Here is a 22829-nt window from a genome sequence, read left to right on the forward strand (position 1 = left end):
ATATATATATATATATATATATATATATATATATATATATATATATATATATATATATAAGATGTAATGAATAATAAATCAATGTCAAAAAGCAAATATAATGCTAAGTAAATATTAAGCAACGCTAAGCATTGCACAGGCCATCTTAGTTGGTGTAAGCAATGTGTAGGCCATCTAACTCAATTTGCCCAGTGGTACACCCCTTTAAACAATGCCAACCTTAGGTAAGCCGGTTTGCCAATAACCTAGCCTTTTCAAAACCGGTCAATCATGGCAAAGTGCAGGAATTCAGCCCTAATAATAAATCAATGCCAAAAAGCAAATATAATGCTAAGTAAATATTAAGCAACGCTAAGCATTGCACAGGCCAGCTTAGTTGGTGTAACTCAATTTGCCCAGTGGTACACCCCTTTAAACAATGCCAACCTTAGGTAAGCAGGTTTGCCAATAACCTAGCCTTTTCAAAACTGGCCAATCATGGCAAAGTGCAGGAATTCAGCCCTACTTAAACCCAACAGGCAGAAATACATCTCATAACTGGCTGTAGCTTCCCCATGCAGGCACCATGGCAGAAAGGGGGGAGGGAGTGCGCTTTTGGACGCAGCGCTGGGGTATTCAGAAGTCCAGAGACATGGTAGGACTCCTTGTCAAAGACCATGAGCAGAGACTGCTGCAGGGCCAGTACCAGGGTTCCCAATATAAGGCGAAAGCCTGGGACCATCTCGCCCGTGACCTCACCAGTGCCACTGGCATACCCCAAACTGGTGAGCAAGTCAGGCATCAATAGGAAGATTAGTTAGGTAATTACAACTGAAATGCATGTTTAATACTGCAAATAGTACTAAACAAAATTAATGTATTAATGCCAGTGATTCTAGTATGGAAGAGAATTATTTTTCTTGTGCTTCTGATAATTAATATAATGCATACAGCTTACTTGATACTAGCTGTGTCAAAACACACAGCAGTTATGTTCCAGTTTTTTTTTTTGATGCTGACATTAGTTATTTTCATAAAACAGTAGATTTGTTTGCTGAAACTTAATTAAATATGTTTTTAAATTAAAAACAGAATATTGTTTACAATTTAACTAGAGAAGAGTGGTCAGCATTATTAAATATGACTAAAAATGAACAGCTGTTTTTTTTTAAATCTGCTGACAAGGGAAACACACTAGTTGTGATGCATATATTCCAGTATTTGAAGATGTGCCATGAACATTTGGATGACAATTCAGTTTATTCAAAGGTAGATACAAGTCAGCATTTGGAAGCCTTAGTTGAATTCAAATATTTACTTAATAAAGGTGTCAGGTTAGGTTACTTAACTGCTGATGATGTTCATAAGAAGCTAACTATGAACAGTCATAGTATTGCCACATTCGACTGTTTACCTAAAATTCACAAAAATATCCAGGCCCCTCCGGGGTGCCCTATTGTTTTGGGTAGAAATTATTTTACTTACAATCTAGGACAATTGCTGCATTTCCTGTTGCTACACAAGGTAGTTTTATTACCTGCTTATGTTAAAGATATTTTTGATTTTTTAAGTAAGTTAAGGAAAGTACAATGGACTAATAAGATGCATTGGGTGACTCTAGATGTGATGGCCTTGAGGCAATCAGAGTTTTCATGGGTGAGTCACCCACTACAGAATATATTGTAGATTTAGTACATTTTTGTTTGAAGAATAATTATTTTGAGTTTGATAACCAAGTTTATCATCAGAAATGTGGAACAGCTGTGGGGCCGGCTTTTGCCCCTCATATGCTAATTTAACTATGGGCTTATTTGAAGTTGAATATGTTTATAGGAAAAGATCTTTTTGCCAATATGTTGAGTTATTTTACATTTATTGATGATTTAATTTTTTATGTGAAGGAGCAGAACAGAAAGTGCAGAATTTTTAGATGAATTACAAGTAAACAGATTTAATTTTACATTTGATGGCATCCAAATAAGGAAGAAGGTGTCCTTTTTGGATGCAGACTTGTTACTTAATGAAGATGGAACATTAATTACAAAAGTACGTAGGAAATTTCAGGGGGATATATATTATTTGAAAGCAACAAGTTGTCATCCTGGGCATACGATTGAAGCCTTACTTTATGATGAATGCATATGTCTTTACAGACTATGCAGCGATGAACAAGATTTTTTAAGGGAGATAAGTTATACTTTTGAGATGTTCAGAAAGCGTGGTTATGGTGAAGATATAATTGTTAAGGCATGGTCTACATTTAATAAAGAATATATAGGAAACAACAACAGAAAATGGAAGGGAGTTTCTAAATTAAATAACAATACTGAATTTGGTTGTGAAATGTATTTTGTAACCACATATAGTGGATTTAGCAATAGGCTTAATGAGATAGTACAAACACAGTGGCAACTGTTATCAAATGTAAAGGTTGGAAGTTCATGGATGTCCAATAAACTTGTTGCTTCATACAGAGTGGGTAGGAATATTAACAGCTTTTTGGTGAAATCTAGGTTTTGCAGACCCAAGGAGGTCTTACATGAGTCACTAAGAATAAAAGGGACAGTAGGAAGTAGCAAATGTAAGGCATGCAAATTTATTGTGCCTTATTTTGGACTCTTAAATGGTCGAAGATTTGAAGTTTGTGGGAATTAAAGGTATGACATTGAGGGCATTATTTATGTCCACAGAAGTCCCTGCAATAAAGTTTTATGTGGGTGAGTCCAAAAGAGCTTTTAAAATAAGGTTATAGAACATGTTTGTGATATTCTAAATAAAAAGGAACAGAGCTCAGTGGCACAACATTTTTTGTAAGCACATGGTATTTCTGTTCATGGTTTACAAGCCACAATTTTAGAAAAAAGTAGAGTGTGTTTTTTTTTGGGGGGGAGTCGGAAAGAATAAACTTCTTTATAAAGAAGCAGTGTATATATGAAAGTTTGATATTTTGTTTCCAAATGGTATGAATGTTGATTTTAATTGACATGTATTACTTTAAATGTGTTTTAAGTGTTTTATGGTATTACCTGATGACTTTATTGTTTAATTGCTTATTTAGCAGTGTATATAAACCAAGTGCGTGATGTGAAGTAACTGTGTACTCCAAGAAGGCAGTGTATGCCGAGACGTCAGAGAGGAATACATTTTATTCATTGAGTTCCTGGAGGCAGTGTATGCCGAGACGTCAGAGAGGAATACATTTTATTCATTGAGTTCCTAGAGGCAGTGTATGCAGAGACATCAGAGAGGAATACATTTTATTCATTGAGTTCCTGGAGGCAGTGTATGCTGAGACGTCAGAGAGGAATACATTTTATTCATTGGGTTCCTGGTATTTGTTTTTCGTTGTATTTGCTGTTGTTGCTTTGCTGCTTTGCTATTGTTTTTGTTGCCAATATCTTAGCCTTTTCAAAACTGGCCAATCATGCCAATGTGCAGGAATTTGGCCCTACTTAAACCCAACAGGCGGGAATACATCTCATAACTGGTTGTAGCTTCCCCATGCAGACACCATGGCAGAAAGGGGAGAGGGAGTGCGCTTTCAAGTGCAATGCTGGGGCATTCAGGAGTGCAGAATCATGGCAGGACTCCTTGTCAAAGACCATGTGCAGAGACTGCTGCAGGGCCAGTACCAGGGTTCCCAATATAAGGCGGAAGCCTGGGACCATTTCGCCCATGACCTCACCAGTGCCACTGGAATACCCTGAACTGGTGAGCAGGTCAGGCATCACTATGCCGACCTGAAGTGGCGTAAGGGGGATCTCTTGGATCAGTGGATCCAAGAGGCTAGGATGGCAGGGGTTGTCCCAGCTGTGTGTAAGTATCATTCCACTACCTGTTTAATAATTGCCAGCTCATGTATATTATGGATAGGTATGGCTAAATATTCTTCTCATGTCCTTCACAGCGGCAAGTGAGTGGGTCACGAACCAGGAGGCCCCATGGATGTCGGCTGCAGAGTTTGTGATGCGAGGCAGGTAAGTAATACTCTTGCATGTACTGTCATAGGAAATAAATCTAAAAGCATTAGTAAGTTAATTGCCAGTATAAAACCTGTATTGTTTAAGGCAAGTACTGCATACACCAGAGAATATGGCAGGAAGAGTCTCATATAGATTGTATGTAAATAAAGCATGATAGCCTGACAATAAAGGTCTAACTGCCGGACTGCATGTGTATACTCTGGTATCATATGGTAATATAGATTTGCAATCACTTAATAGTACTGTTGTATTAAGCACTGTTACCCACACTGTGCAACATAAATAGAATGTGTAGGAATGTCTGTATATGACTGGTGTAATCCCCGGAGGTCATTTAGTACAACTGAGAGAGACACAGAGAGAAAACAGTTAAAAGACAAGCAACAAAATCTGAATAGCACACATGACTGAGACGTGAACTGTTGTATTTTTTGCATACGCAGCCATGGTTCCAATCCTGGGAGTGGTAGTAGTCTGCATACAGAATCATGCCCCACAACTGTACAGATATGTCCAGTAAATTGGTCCATATCTGCTGCCTGTCACTCTGTCCCCCTCAGAAATCAGTGGGATGATCCCAGACGTATAGGCAGCAAACAAGAAATAAAACTGATTGTCACACATCTACAAGAACAAACCTGTCACTCTAGCAACTCCTCAAACTGTTATAAGAGTAATAAGCTAAATATGTCGTATCTACACCCCCATGTTGTCAAGCTGTGACCAGAGTGTATACAGTAACAGAGTGAGATGTAGGTGCATAATACTAATGTGAAATCTGGTACTTTGTGTGGAAACATTCAGGTATTGATAACAAACATTGCTCCCACAGGTACGTCGGATACGAACACTGTGCCGAGAAATAAAATCTTGATACCCCTTACTGGTACTGTTTACTTTGGTATTGTATAGAATTGTGAGTGTTGTAGTTGCTCTGAATAATAAGGTATCACTGATCACTGTCACCTACATTGTGCTACATAATATAACTATGTAGGAAATCCTTTATAAGAGTGTTGTAAGTCACTAAAAGTTGAAGAGGGCAATAGCCTACATATGTCCCGGTTCACCTGCACAAGGTCAAGACATGGCCAGAGTCTGTGCAAAAAGAGATGGACAGGTATGTGCATAACATCAACCTGGAATCTGGGAGTATGTGTAGAAACAGTTAGTGTTAACAAACAATTCCTCCACAGGTATACCAGGTAAGAAGTGTATACTGCAAGTTAAACCAGTTCATGTTTAAAGATGTTGACAGACATATCACTGTCCAAACTAAGGCAATAGGTGAGTGCAGTAATACTTGTAAGGTACAGATAACAGCACTGATTAGGACAGTAATGCGAACTACAGGAATATACTAGTTGTTAATTGACATCTTTCTCTCCCCCCACCATATATCCAACAATACACTAAATTCCCACCTTAACTGGTATGTGATGACTCCAATGTTATGTTGGGACATATGTCCTATTGGTGATAAGTATTTAAATCTGTTCCTATGCATGTGCAATGTTGAAATACTGCAACATTGATGGCATGTTGCCATCAATGTACCTGCATGCTGTTGCTATTACCACTGTGGTCCCATATATGCATGTGTCCCGTTTGCTATGCAACTGTTCCATATCTGGTGTCTGGGTTAATGGGATATCTATGCATGCTGTTATACCTAATCATGGAACATGTTGACTATTACTAATCCACATATGTTTATACACTATAAACACCATAGCACGTATGGGAATGAGCGGCCCAGCGGACCCATCTGTCCCACCTCAGCTGGCCGTGGCACCGGGCACCAGCACATCTGGGGCCCAACCCAGGACCTCCTCATCCATTGGTCCTGCACCACCTTCAGGTTGAACTGCCTCAGTGGATGGGGCCCCCCCCCCCCGCAGGAGCGGGTGCCGACAGGAAGCTGTCACCTGTCTCCAGGTCTGGGTCGTAGTGCGTAGAGAGCTCAATCAGCAGTATGTAGATCATCTACACCAGCTCGAGGGCTGCATGTTATGACTATAGGGTCTGCCTGGTTCTCCGACTCAGCCGCCAGCACAGGTATCTTCTGGCCTGTGAAGGTGCAGTGGTGACTGCCCATGGGTTGGGATTTCAGTCCCACTGTTTCCACTATGGGGCTCATGGGTTTCTGATTTCCCAACACCCCTTCCCATCAAGGTGTTTACTCCCCATATGTGTCATATGCTGCCCCTGTATGCATCTTGTTTGTCTCATCTGTTAACCTACCCAACCTACCTCCCCAAATATACCTACTATCCCTCTCCAACATCCCACTCTCACCTGAAAAAAAGGGCAATCTGTTCCCAAAAAAAATCACATCCCATATATAGCTGTCCATTTCACACACATGTCCACTGGACACATGTAATCTGGTCTAATTGGCATCACAACATATTATTGTTGTCCTCACCCCTGTCTCAGGGGTTTGAGTGTTCAAATCTACCTCTACAGTCAGTGTATAAGCACAGCTGTTGCTGTAGAAGAAATGGACAGCTATGGACCTTCCCTACACCCTCCTGCACATCCTTAGATAATTTCCCCACTGTCTTCCCCTCTTTGTGCCCCTTATACACCACTTTCCTATCAAACCTTTTTTCTTTTCTTTTAAAGAAATTAGCGCTGGGATAAGCAGCTGTAAGCACTTTTAAGCAGCAGTAAGCAGGTTTAAGCTTATTTGCATGGGGGTAAGCAATGCCTACACAGGTTAAGCAACTGAGAAGCTAAATTAGTATATTAAACTCTAACTGGAAATTAGCAGTGCTTACCTTTGCGCAGACCCACGCAAACCTGCTTACAACTGCTGAAAAGTGCCTTAATCTCTCTGTATCCAATGGCCCTTGTTCTGCCCAGCAACAAAATAAACAGCCTTTGCAATGCTCAAACCCAGGACCCTGCATACCATACACAAAGTGATTTACCACTAAGCCATGTCAGATACACATTGCTCTAATTTTTTCACAAACAGATCATCCAGCCCAGTCATTCAACAGTACAGGAAATGTATTTCAACATGTAGATGTATGTGTGTGTGTGTGTGTGTGTGTGTATCTATTAATATCTAAATAGAGGTTCCCTATTATAAGACCAAAGATGCATTCTTTTGAATGTATCTTGGTCGAACTCAAAAGCCTGAAATGGCAAAATATCGAAGCGGCTTTTAAGCAAATTCTTTCCCTGGGAAAGAATTTGTTTGGCTGCTTCATTACTTGCCATATTTGGCACGGTAGTGCAGTCTCAGAGTTGGTATATTTAAGTAGGGGGGAGTGGGGGTCGAAGCCCCCCACTTAATGTAATGATTAAAGTATTTTTTTTTGTTGGAACAGCGATTTTTCCCCTAGGAAAAAAAATTGCTGTTCTGACAGTTTAAAATTGTAAGATTTCACTTACATAGGGTCGATTAATCACCATTTGCTTTTTTAAGCATTCAGTGATCTAATATAGACTCTACATAGATATAACATATCTATATGTGTAGATATATATATATATATATATATATATATATATATATATATATATATATATAAATATATATATATATAAATATATATATATATATATATATATACTAAGAAATGAACTTCGTGACAATAACAGCATTCAAAAAATAGTAAATCACACCAACAACTCTTGTAGCACTTTAGCGCTTTCGTCTTATTTATTATCAAGACTTCTTCAGAAAGACATGTTTCATAATGTAACCAGTTATGAAACATGTCTTTCTGAAGAAGTCTTGATAATAAATAAGACGAAAGCACTAAAGTACTACAAGAGTTGTTGGTGTGATTTACTATTTTTTGAATGCTGTTATTGTCACGAAGTTCATTTCTTAGTTAAAATTTCTTCTCTTTGTTCATTTTTTTTGAGTGCGGTTAATTTTATATATATATATATATATATATATATATATATATATATATATATATATATATATATATACATATATATATAAACATATATACATACATATGCATACATCTATCGATATGCATGTCTATATCTATATGTGTATATATATATATATATATATATATATATATATATATATATATATATATATATATATATATACATATATATGTAAGCATAAATATATATCTATACAGGTATATACAGACATGCATCTGTAGATATACATGGGAACATAACCAAAAACATATATGTCCACATGCACCGTTATTGGGGTTGAGGGAGTCCAAACAACATACTTCTTGTATATATAGATATCCACCACACAGCCAAAACTTCTGCCCTGCAATACAATACCAACTGCTGGAGATCCCATAACCAGAACCTGACACAACATGGACAAAAGATATTAACAGTACTCCATCCCACCTGTATGATATTAGGCTGGTATCAGTAACATATCATGTAGTACAGTCTGGCTACCATAGGGAATGTACAATTTGGAAGCAATCCGCATTCCTAGGATACATATACACAGACACATATATGCAGATACAGATATATATATATATATATATATATATATATATATATATATATATATATGTAACTACACATACACACACACAGATATGTATAGGAAGATACATATGTAGAAGGTGCATACAATACCGAACAGCCACTAAGCCACAGTTGCCACCTTACCAACTGGACACTGTATGAGCCACCCATACAAATGACAATTGTTGCCTGCAACATATACCCACAGGGAGGTCAACGGATATAACACCACACACAGGTTTGCATATATGTGAAAGCTTTATTTGTGTACCATTACAGTTGTATATGCCATGTCATATAGCTGTTTAGACACTGACATACATATAAACAGAGTAATGCAACTGTGAAACAGTTATATTAATACAGTAGTCTGGAAAGGTTTACATATTTTGCTGTCCAGGCCGGGGCCTTCAAGTAGTACAATAGTAAAGACAGACTGGGCCACAGGATACCAGTCAATCAACAGGAAGTAATGAAGATGTATAGTCCAGCAGCCTCTATCTACATTCTGTGCACAATCCCTAGGGGGTAAACACCTCAGCTGATACAATGGGATGTATATGTTACATAACAAGGCATAACTGACACCATCACAATCACACTGACAAATACAACAGTCTGTATGGCAGGAAGCAGTAGGCCTGCATTTACTCAAGGTGAATTGTATGGTAATGAACATCCAGATATGTTACAGCAGCTTACCCGTGATACCCCTACATGTTGTAACAGCCTAGATTAGTTATGGTGCACCCCCCCCAGACTCAATAATACAGGGCTATATACCACTGTTACATACACTGGCCTCTGGAGCGCAGAAAGGCGCACATGTATTGTGTAGGTGAAGCCCACACATATATTGACCCATCCCTGCAGTACGTGTGGGGGACACAACAGCAGTGGACTGATGGCAGGAATGGCAGCATGACATACTCACAGCCCACTACATAACAACCCCTGACAGCATGTCATATGTACAAAGCCTGGTATGTAGGTGGAGGACAGAGGCTGGAACACAGGCCCATATGTGTAAAACTGTTGCCATACACTAAGCAAGTCGCTGGTGTTACAGGATAGTCTGCAACATACCATTAGTCAGGAATATGAAGTTAGACACAGAAATGGATGTAGCCATGTACTGATAGCACTCAACACACACACTCTGCCAGTGATATATCTGACACAAGACCTGTGTGGTGGACACACAAAGCATAATAGGCCCACCTCTGGCAATCAGGTGGATAGGCCCACAGTTGAGAGCTATGCAGACAGACTGCATTCCAAGTTAATCTAGTATGTTCACACAAACCCTGTAATACAGGTGCTATACAATGCATGCAACAACACTACTCACACTCTGTCTGTAGTTCTGGAACCTCCTAGAAATATGTAGCTGGCCTGAGTGTGCAGGTCCTCCTGTAAGATATATTGGTACCTGCTGTCTGTAACGCTGCTGCCCACACACAGGAAGGATGTCCATCATACAGGAAAGGTAAAGGGACCACACCCACATGATGTAGGGGTTTATAGTAGTTGGTTGCCATGACGGTGGCAATTGGAAGCACTACACAGCATGCTGCATGCAGGTAGCAGAGGCCATCAACTTATCATGCGCATCACCTACAAATTCCATGCTGCAATCTATGCAAAGCAGCTCATTCCCTTTACTGGAGAGAGGCTGAAAGTGAGAGAGAGAGAGAGAGTGTATGCGTGTAAAGCACAGAAAAAAAAACAAGCAAACCACCCAAAAAAGACTGCATTCTCAGAACAGGTATGTGAAAAGAGACTGCATTCTCAGAACAGGTATGTGAAATATATATGTATGTAATTGACCATAGTACTTGGTCCATAATAATGGGATAGATGATGTGGAATTATTTATATGTGTCTTCCGGTGTTGTTGTTGTAATGATGTTCAGCTGAACAACTGCTAAGGACAATAGAATCTGTCCCTGTGGGTAGTAGGCCGTACCCCTCAACCGTGCAGAGCAGCACTGACTGATAAGATGTAAGACATCATAGTGTGTGTTGTGTAATGGAAAGTAAGTATATTACGTGGCCAATAGCTGGTGGTGGAAGTAATGCCATAATGATGGACACATGGGTTCCACAGTCCACCACTTGCAGGATACTCAGGTTAATTTGTATTGTAGCATGCAGGAATGCCATAGGTGTGTAATAGGGTTACCTGCAATCTGGCCCTACATATACCCCCTAATGTCAGGCTGTATCCATATGTGGCACATGTCTGCAGAACAGTGCAGCTGTACTGGAATGTGTTGTGAGCTTATGGACCTGATGTCTGAATGCACCCCACATATTGGTATGCATATTTGTATAATATATATATATATATATATATATATATATATATATATATATATATATACATGTATGTCCACAAATATACAGATACCCATGTGTAGACATATATATGAACACATATATACATCATATATATATCTACACATATATAGATATATACCTTTATGTACATTTCTACATATATACAAACACACACACAACCATATATGTATGTAAGTACATGTCCCCTATATTGCTACCACAGCGCTGCATGCTATATGTGAGGAAACAGCACACATAGCAAAACACACAGATATCTACTGCTGTCAGTGTGTGCAACATGGATGGGTGTGTCACATGTGAACCCCTTATTGGGATCACATTGCCCTTGTCTGTGAAGTATTGAATGGGAATATGGGGAAGTATGGCTGGTATAGTTGTGGAGGTGGCCAGGGTTGGTAGATATAGAGGACAGCCTACAGGGATGGTATGTGAAATGTGTGGTGGATAAACACCCTGGATGGTGTGTGTGGCCTGTGATCTGGATGCCCCATGGGCCCCAGTATGGACACAATGGGAACAAGCCTCCCACCCACTGTTACTCACAGCTGCAGTCCATGTCCCAAAGGTGCCTGGCCTGCAGGCTGAGCAGGAGGAGAATGTGTGCCCTGTGAATGTGTACTGTGTTCCTCAAGGTGATGTAGCATATCCCACATGTGTCTGTGGAGCCCGTTATGGAACAGACCCTAGATCTAACCTCAGGGGACAGGAACATGTCTGTGTGTACCCTAGGAGGGACAACATCCCCTGAGTTGGTTCCACCTGACGGTATTGCTGGACCTGTACAAGAGGATGCCCTAGGGTGGGTCGCACATGTGATGGGGCCTGGTAACATGGGCAGATGAGTTTGGAGAGGTGGTTCTGCTAGCCAATAGCACATATACATGCTATTGTGTCACTGTTATAGAACATATGTTGGTAGTAATAGTCTACACAATCCCAGAACATGTCCAACAGCATGCATAGATAACCGCAATAACACAGAATGACAGATATGCAGCAAACACATAGCAAGCATACCACAGGCATATATGGAACCATTGTGGCCCTGACATTAGCATGCAGGGGAATAGTCTCTAACAGGCCAGCAATGATAGTGTTCACACAGAGAACGGGGCTGCAAACACATTGCACAATGCGTGGTACAGTACATCTGCCCCACTGGTAGGTATGCTGTAGCCATATCTATTGAGTTGTGTGTGCAGTTTGTTGTCGCTGATATGTTGGGAGGGTGACAGTGATGTGTATTAAGAACAGTGGTAACTTTGCTGCATGACTTGCTCACACCTGTGTCCATCTTTATGCCTACCAGGCACAATGTTCCATGGAAGGCTGCCAGCATACACAGCAGCTAAAAATGAAATTCTGCTGAATAACCTCATACAGCACTATGCAGTCTTGTTTGGCTAGGACGCCCATGATCAGCAGGAGAGGACCGCCCTGTGGAATGGCCTAATCCACAGGGTCAATGATGTCGAACTGCACAACCGCAGTTATGAGCAGGTCCAGCATCATTGTTCTGATCTGCTTCACAATGCCCATTGGTGTACTGCTGCAGTCCGGGGGGGGGTCACCTTGCCACAGGGGGGCCATGCCATCCATCCCCCCCTGACATTTGTGGAGGAGCTCCTATCCAGCCTCGTGGCACCTGCCCGTCCACACAGCCACCAACCGCCAGACAACTTTGTGGAGGTGGGTGCCACCCACACACCGGCCGAGGAGTGTGCAGGTAAGGCCACAGGGCACATCAGTAGACCACTGTTGCGTATACATCCGCATTGGTACAGGTAGATCATGCATATCTGACATGTCATAAATATATTTTGTTGCTGCATTGTAGGGATAAATAGATGTGCATATGTGGTAGTATTGTGGACATGTACTGTTGATGTATTGTAATGCTGCCCCCACCCTGTAGCAATGCCAGAAGTGTAGCCTCTGACTTTCCATCTCTCAAACTCTATGTAGATCCCTCCGGGATACCATCAAGGCAGCAGCCTGTAGCTGGTTAGTATGGTTTATGTAAATGCTTGTCAATACACTGGGCATGTAATGGCTATTGTATATTCCATGCACACATCTAACACACCTACCTAGAATGCATGCTGTACATGTGCACGTATTGTTGCTGTTAAATGCACGGCATCACAGGGGTGACCATGATGGGGTACTGGAAGGGAATGTCAAACACCTGCATGATAACTAACATCTTGTCATTGTGGAATGTGTCCACAGGGAGTAACATGATGGAGGGAGACATGGCCTACAGTAAGGACATGTTTGGAACAACACCCATTTACAGTGCAACACCAGTGTATATACCTGTAGGACAATGGCAACTGCTGCAGAGTTACACTATGGCATAAGGCATTACTGTGGTCCACATTATCAGCTGAGACTAGACTGTAACATGTGGTGTTCAGTGTATGGGACACTGCAAAGTGACACACATGTGTAGGCCTTACTTGCCATGCATCTGCAAAAAAGCTGAAGGAGAGGGGGTGTCAGCATGACACACCAGTGCACTGCAGCAGGGATCCTAAGGATGCTAACAATGTCTGTATCTGCACATAGTCAGGTTTAGGAACTTTGGCAGATGTAACACTACCCCTACAGCAATAGTGATGACACTGTGTGAACACCAAGGGATATGCACATGAGTAGACCTTGCAATCATGCAGATTAGGGGGACATGTGTAGGCCAGACTGGACATAAACTGGCAAATGCAGATGGCCCATGCTAGTATACCCCTGCCAGGAATAGTGACTGCTATAGTATACATAACAAGAGGTGCAACAATTCGTCATGATAATGGTGTGCACACATATGCCCACACGGAGTGTATGCATCGTGGTCAGCATCCGCACACCTAACACATTCTCTAGACACTGCATGTGAAAGTACAGGACATATGTCACATATCGGGCTCATGTACTGTTAAGATATGCGGTGATGTGGTCCCATGGCAGATCAAGGATGCATGTGTCATATCAATAAGGGTGTGTACACCCCCCATAGCCATGGTATGCTCTGATGGTTGTCAGTGTAAAAGTATTGGATTGGTCATACATGGTCCGCTGATGTTGAGAGCTGTAAATCAGACATCAAGCATTCACAAATGATATATGTCCACATATCATCCCAGGTATGTGTTGCTGAAAAACATAGAGGCTATGAGCATCAAAGCTGACATAATTGACACAGTAGTACACATTCAGCAATGGGTTGTACACCTGTGATGTGTGGTGCAAAGTACATGGCAGGGTGCCCAGCAATACTGTGTATATGGGTGCAGTGGTATCCAGGGGAAGGGGCATCACCTAGTGACACAGCAAGTGCATCACACACATGTATACTGTTGCTAGCATGGATTGACTATAGCTGCACTGCATGCTGTTGTGTACCATATGTTATGCATGTTGACAGATGGGTAATAGGAGGACTGTGTGTACTATCATTGTACAACCTCACCTGTATGTGTGAGTGTGCATCCTGGTGGGTAGTTAGTTTGTTTGTAGGGTCACTCTGTTGAAGTGGAGGGAGGCTGATGCATGTACGATGCGTGTATGCATGTGCGTGTGTTTGTGTGAGTGGCCATGTATGCACGTGTGTAATTGTGGGGTGTTCATAAAGCTGTACCTCCCTTTGGGATCATGCAGTACATGGACATGGACTGCTACATTACACACCAGGAATACTTGTCATGTATGTAATCACAGGACAGCTGATAGTATAATAAGGTCTGTAGCATGGAACAGGCATTGAGAGGGAAGGTAGAAACCAGGTATACCCTTAATATTGCATTCAGCAGAGAGGTGACCTACAACCCATGAATGAAGCACTACAGATGCATTGGGGAAGTACTAGTCAGCACCAGGGAGTGAATACATATATTACAATTGTCACATGATAGGCTGATTGAGCAGCATATCTGGCACGTACTGCGCAAAACATACACATGACACACCAGTGCATGATATTATGGAGTGAACATAGTAGCCCACACATATAGGGACTATACTCATGATGTCCGGATATACACAGGGTGAACACTGAATGACAGCAGTGAGGCCATCTAAAACCAATACACAAAGGTCAGGCAGGTAATGTAGTAACAGGTCTTGTGTTGTGATCGCTTGTCTAGGCATTTAGAGTACTGATATGTTAATGAGTGGTATCAATATGTGTGTGTATGTGACGTAGGCCAGCAACACCAACAGCTGGCAGTCAACATGGACGTGTCAGGACACCAAGGTGCTCCTGTAGTGGCAGTACAAGCCCCAGCCATGCCGGAGGGGTGCTGTCCACACCACAGCAGGCCACGAGCACATAGTCCTGCCCAGTCCCAGAAGGGACCTGGTACCAGCAGACATTTGTCATTGTCTGGTGAGAGTAGCACATCGAGCCCTGTACCTGGATTTTCCCATGGAACCCCTGGCAGGCACAGTCCACGTGTCTGTGGCTGGAGGCAGTGAACTGCACACCCTGCCAGGTATGGTCTGCAGCTGTCCATAAACACCTGTGTAGAGCAGCCACATGGCAAAACTGTGTGCATGCATACCCACACACTATACAAACACACCTAGGGCAAGCCCATACCTACACACACCACATCACCATGCCCAGTTCACCTCAGTACACTCCTCAACCACACACATGGTTTCAAATGTATTGCTCACCCTCGGCCTCTGGCAAACCAATACACCATGTGCATATGATGATACCTCTGCCACATTCCTGTCATCCATACAATCAATGCAGGGGCAGACTAATATGGTTCTGATGCACACAGTGACTGTACTAAAGTGTACCTCAGTATTACAGTGTAACATGTTGTAAGGAGTAAAGTGGAATGCATATATGTCAGGTAGTGTAGCCATCCAACAATGGTGCATTATAGCTGCTAGTAACACTGGTTGATTGTGGTCTCTATAATGTTATCTATTTATGTTGTAGGTGTACATGTGTCAGCATGAGGATGGTCTGCAGTCATATTCCACAATGAGCTGTGACATATCTGGGGTACAGTTGAACACATGTCACAGGTTAGTATAACAGTTATTGCCTGTGCCACATGGACAGGTGACCCACTGGGGCATTTATAATCTGCAACCTGATGTAGACCCATCCACATACGCACACACTATTACTTAGTAACACTGGGACTAGACCCCTACCTAGGTATGTAGTGATACTGAAGTGTGTGGCTTCCATTGCACAGACCACACAGTGTGTAGGGTGAGGTGTGTCCCAGGTTGCATGTTACATGCAGTACATCCCCAAGACATGTACAGAATGCTAATGGGAGATGTAATGGGTGTATATGGACAACACATAATGTGACATACCTTCATATACACATTAACAGACACATAACAGGCAGACACACATCCGAGAGTCCAGGTCCTATTGCTGCTAACTAACTTGACCATGTGCCCAATATGTTACAGGTGGGCTGCACACAGCACATGCATAACTGGCCTGGAATGTGGTATCAGTTACCTGAATGGTTGATGCTGACAGTGGTAACCATAATGTGGTACATGGGGCATATACCGGGTGTACCTTGGTGTAATGACAGTGTACACAACACCCACATCCTCCAGTGGATACTGTACTCCCTGAAACCCATGATGACACTCTGATATACCCACCATCATACATTGACCATGACTGCGATAAAACCCATTGTAGATCCCAACAGTGGTACTACAGGGATATGCATCTCATGCACATGCCACACATAGGAGGGTGTTGCATTGTCATGCCTCACCAATGGGCAAGAACAACACTATCTGCACTACCGTGTGGCAATGGGTATTGTAATAGGAGTATGTGGCCTCAGAATGCTGTACCCTACAGATACACACACTTATCAGAACACATTGGGTATCCCATGCCTATCAACCCATTTGTACAACGCTGTTGTGATGGTTCTGCAAGGCTCATGTAGCCGGTATGGAGAGAAGCTTAGCAGGGTACATGTAATGTCCCATACAGCAGCAGGCACAACTGGCTATGGAAATGGGTGTTGTGGTGGTTGTGAAGGCCCTCATGGAATTCCCATGTACAGGTGTGCTAACACACAGACACTGCTATACTCAGTCATGCACATGTACACATGTGTCAGTACTGGAGCACATCTCTGCAGGTGGTCATAACTGTGTGCCTAGCTATTGTCCAAAGAGAGATGGGTTGTGTAGGGGTTGTGTGTACAGTGGTATCCTGCCACCTGCCATGTGGCAGCAGGCAAGCCATCAACAGACACTACTGTTGTTACCCTCAGGGTGGAAGTGACATGCATCAGCCATTCCATCAGGTGCCACCTGCACATGACCACTGAGGTGAGCAAGTTGACATGCAAGCAATATGCATTACAACACATGGTTAGTGTCTGTGATGGAGTCCTGTGCCCAAGCATGTCCAGTTGACTGTGGAAGTGTAGTGGAGGTATCCATGGCATGTGGTGTGTACAGGGTGTTATCTCCAATATATGACAGTTCTTACACAGCTGGGCAGACATGTCAGTGTCAATCAAGCTTAGGATGCCTGTACATATCCCAGCGGGATACCTGCCATCTGCATATTTGTACAGGGACTGACAGTCATCTGCTTGGAAAGTAGCTATGCCATAGGATGAATGTGTTGACAAATAGACATTTGAGAACAATATGCATGCCATAACTACATGTCAGGAGCTCTCTCTATCATGTGCTGTACAGACTGTAGTCTACAGTTTCATTCCACATGTCGGATCATTACCCAGTAAAGTTTATATACTGTGACACAGCTCACACACTGGGGATACAACAGGGAGGCCTCAGAGTCCAGCTATGCCTGCAGGTGTGCCCATTGTCATTACTACATTTAGCACTTTACTCTTGCATGGGTAGGCACTGTCAACAGTATACTGCCATCATACACTACATACCAGTGTGACAGCACATACCCTGGGCTACTACCCCTGTATGTAACAATGTCACATGGATAACAGTGCTATACAGGCCTCATATACATCTGTGTCCCAGACATGACACTCACACCCCTTGCTACTATAATGACAGCACATAGGTGCATGTATTGTACATGGCATTACATACACTTATTACAGATGTCATTACCCTGCTATGTTATCAGACTGGGTGATGTGAACTGGTTACCAGCGATAAGCCATGCTTAGCAGGTATCAACATTGTTCTAATATAACAGCTAAGCTGATTTGCGCACTGGTAAGTGAAGCCTACACTGTGTAAGTGGTCATATGTTTAGCCGTAGCTTAGAACCGCTTAGCTTCATGCAAACCTATGCAAATGCACTTAAACTGCTCAAAACTGCCTTAACCACTCTGTATCTGACAGCCCTTGTTCTGCCCAGCAACAAAATGATCAGCACTTGCAGGTCTTGAACTCAGGACCCGGTACACTAAAGTCACAACACTTAACCACTATGCCATGACCATTGTAAAGACAGCTGTTGTTTTTCCAATACATCTGTCAATACACATATTGATTAGTATTGAACAATTGCCTTTACTACCACAATTGTGTAGTACTTGTTATTAATATGACTGTTGCATCACATATGTTGTTTCAACATAGTGTACCCATAGCAGATACATATGGTAAGATATATCTGGGAGAATATACACAACGGTGAGGTTTACACATGACAGGAATATGGATATATACATATAAAAGGTTGATATATGTCTACATGTACATACACATGTATATTTATGCATATGTCTGTATACACATCTGTATAGTGCAACATATATATGGCCATGTGTACATCTCTTCATATGTACATATATAGGTTCATAGGTTGGTACTAAGCTATCAGCCCTAGGGCCTATACAAGCCAAGCTATAACAATTCCCTGGATATTTCTTCCCACAATATTTACTTCCCTGGACCCCTGTCTAGCAGGGGGACTGATGTGATCCCCGGGGTGAATTTCCTATCTCCCATCCGATTGTCAAGGTCCTTTTGAAGAGGGCCAAGGAGGTGCTCTGCTTGACATATATGGGCAGTCTATTCCAGAGTATTAGGAGTTTCTGGGTCAGAAACCTATCCCTCCAGCATGTTTTGTTCATTGTGATGACAAGGTTTAGATCCCTGGAGCATGTGGCACTGAGGGATGGGGATTTCTTTAAGTGGAGCATGTCCAACAGCTCAGAGTTTGACATGGCCTTGTATGTTAAGCAGTGATCACCTCTGAGTAGATGATATGCCACAGAGTATAGCTGGAGTTTTTTTTAGACGGTCAGCATAGGGCATCTGCTTGAGGCCTGTGATTCTTTTAGTGAGGTATTTGTTGCAGATGTCTTGCAAGGTACATACCAAATGGGGTGTTGTACTCTATAATGGGTCTAATGAAGGATGAGTACAGTGGGACAATGACCTCCTTTTTTCTGCATGAAAAGCCCTTAGTAATGAGGTGTGCCACATAGAAGGATTTCTTGACTGTTGTGGTGATGTGGTTATCAAAGGTGAGACCACTGTCCACCTGTGTCCCTAAGGCTCTCATCACACTTTCAATGTTTAGTGTACTGCCACCTATGTGGTAATTCATGGGTACATGTTTTTTCCCAAAGGGGATAACTATACATTTATTGGCATTAAGCTTGAGCCCATGGCTCTGTCACCAAGCATATGTTTCTGTAAGGCCATTTTGTAGAATATCCACATAATTTGGGGATTCAGTAATGCCTCCCAGTTTGCAGTCATCTGCAAACTTTGTTAGCCAGAGTCCCTTAGTGTTGGCCTGTACTTCAGAGCAGTAGATGCCAAACAAGAGCGGTCCCAGGACTGAACCCTGAGGTACTCCACTTGTCACTTGTCTGGAGCTGGATTTGGAGTCTGCTACTTTTACAGTCTGGGTTCTGTCAGTAAGCCAGTTGGCAACCCATTGAGTGATGTTGGGATTTATACCCAGCTTAGTAACTTTATCTATGATTCCAAAGTGGGGGATGATGTGAAAGGCCTTGGCGAGGTCCAGATAGGCTGTGTGGACTGCCTATTCTCATCCACAGCTCTGGAGACTGATTTGAAGAAGTCAGTCAGGTTCAGGAGACAAGATAGGCCCTTCATGAACCCAAACTGGGTGGAGTCCAGTATTTGAAGGTTGCCAATGTCTTTGTTTATAAGTTCCATGATAATGCGTTCCATGCCCTTGCAGATCAGGCTCGTCAGACTGATGGGATTGTAGTTCCTAGGATCCAAGGTGGACCCCCCATTGTGGAGTGGGATAACTGTAGCTGTGCACCACTCAATGGGCACGAAGCCTGAGGTTAGGCTATGATTAAACATGAGGTGAGGTGTGAATATCCTTGGTGAATATGGACACTCCTCCACCTTTAGTGTTTCCGTCTTGGTTTGGTGGCCAAAAAGTGTGGTAAGAGTTGTAGTCTGTTATTGCAGGGGTGCTCTATGGATCCTTGAACCAGGTCTCAGTTACTGCACAGATATCGATGTTCTCCATTTTTAGGAATGCCTCGAGAGAGCGCATTTTGAGGTTTAGACTTCTATCACTGAGTAGCATTACCTTCAGATTTTGCATGCTTGTATCTGCTACGGTGGTAGTTTTGTCCTTTGAACCTTGTCTAAAAAAGGCATTATAGGGGTGGCAAGAGCTTTAGCCAGTAACCTGAATCCCAGGGGTGATAGGTGCAGACCATCTCTGGCAAAGCATCGTGGTTTGTCGATCATGTCGTCCCAGGCAGACAGATACTGGATCCTCTTTGAATGATACCAGAAGCTTAGTCAATTGTTGAAGTCAATCATTTTGTCCTTATACTGTGGTATCATTCTGGGTGAAGGCAGAATGCTACTCAGGGCTAGGGTCATACCTGCCTGGGCCACATGATCCGAGAGCTCTTCCATGTCTCTTTTCATGTTGTCCAGTGAGGAACATCTCAAGTCATTCACTCCAACATGGACAATGATAGAATCATATTTGTACTTGTTGTGGAGTGACTTGAGTGCATGCGTCATGTGGCAGATCCTGGCAACTGACAGGCAGCTGACTGTAATTTTCTGCTTGTTCAGCCTGGTGAGTGGGATATCAGTGTGCCTGTCCATAGCATCACCTATCACTAAAGTGTTGGGTATGTTGTCTTTCCTTAGGGGCTGTTGTTGGGTGGCACACTGGTGTTGTCAGCTATGTGTCACTTTGGTTGTGACTGGTGTTTGTTTGCATTTCAGCTTTGGGGGTCCTTGTTGCTTGGGCAGGTTAATGTTAAGGGCCTCCGTATATGTGGGTTTAGTGTTGCTATGTGTGGGTGTTGATGGCGTGGGTTTTGAAGGGCTATGTGTTGCTTGAGGTGTAGTGCAGGTTTTAACCTTCTCCTCTTGTATGTCTAGCACAATCTTGGCTGGAGAGAGCTTTGCTTCCAGTTTGGCCATGTAAGTGCACCTCTCGCAGGTTGTAGTGTTGGGTGGTAGGAGGAGAGGGTTGTCTGTGTACATGAGACAGTTGCTGCATTGCCCCAGTATGCCCAGACTCACCAGGTGGACAGGAGACATCACCGGAAGCTGACCCTTGGACATGCCTGTTTACGTGCTTTTTTGTAAAGTAGAAGAGCTTTTTTCCCTTACCTTTGCAAGGTACTTTGCAGTTTTAGGCTGTTTAGTGCCTATGATTAATTTTTCCTTATTAACAAGGAAAGTTGAGTGCTTGTATCAGTTTAAGACTTCCTAGTGCTTTCCAGCAGGTTCTAGAGCTAGTGCTAGTCACAGGGGTTCAGATTTTAGTGCTACTACTGAGAAACCAGCTAGTTCTAAGGGACAATTTGAAGAACAGATTTTCTGGCACCTGGATTAGTTTAACTTTAGCCCCGCGGCGCTGCATGATGTGAAAAATGTGCAAACACGAGCATTTTTAAGCCAGAAAGTTAAAAGGGATAGAAATCAACCCAAAATGGCAAAAATTACAATTTCAGAGCTGGAAACCACTCCTCTAGTATTAAACAGGCAGTACAATGCTCACCACTCCCATTGGTAAGCAGTAGGACTTCCCTCCACCACAGAAGGTATGGATAGCTCTGAACACAGAAAATAAAGTCCTGAAACCAGCAAAGCCTGGGATTTGAACTATACTAGCTAGGAAATGCAGGAAACAAGCAAACAAGATAGTATTTTTTTTTTGGTTAAAACAGGCTAAACGATGCAATAATACACTAACTAAACACAGAAAAGGCTAACACACTTGCGTGTGTAGCTCTAATCAATAAATACCAATTAAAACTCTACAAAATTAGCAATTTAAAACTTTTTAAATGAAGCAAGCAAGTGCACAACTGGCAGAAATACAGTGGAATAAGTAGCTAGTCTACATATACAGAAAGGTCTATATATATATATATATATATATATATATATATATATATATATATATATAGAAAAGCAACTAAAGCAGCTAAAACACACTAAAACAATTCAGCTGCAGTGCAACCTAGAGCACTTGAGTTGTAGCAATATTAAGGCAAATACAGTTTTAATAAATGCACTAAAATATACTCTATATTTCCAAACTGTTTGAGAAGCATAGTCAGAACACAAGGATATTCAGATAATATATATATTTTTTTTTGTTAGGAAAGGGAGAATGGAGGAACAGAAGGAAATAAACTAAGTGGAGTGGCCTTCTCAGATGTTCTCTTTGTATTCAGTAGAATGAGCTAATAAATCTAGACTTGGAGGAGTGTCCAAGATCAAATTTAGAGTGGGGGTGGGCAACTGCAAGGCCAGCAGGTATAAAGATGAGATGTCAGTGGATGGAGGGTGGGAGAACAGTAGAGAAATGTTTATCACAAGTAAGCCAATAGCTATGAAATACAGTACAAGTATGCAGTATACAATAAAATTGCTATAAATATCTAGAATAAGCAATAACTACTACAAATAAGCAAAGAACAGGCTACTTATTGTTATATATCACAGATCAGCTGCTCCTCCTCAGATAGCTCTGTGTGTAATGGCTGAAACACTCAATACTTATATATATATATATATATA

This window comes from Protopterus annectens, chromosome 2.part1, assembly GCF_019279795.1.
Source record: "Protopterus annectens isolate FY-2018-M chromosome 2.part1, PAN1.0, whole genome shotgun sequence".
NCBI lineage: Eukaryota > Metazoa > Chordata > Ceratodontiformes > Protopteridae > Protopterus > Protopterus annectens.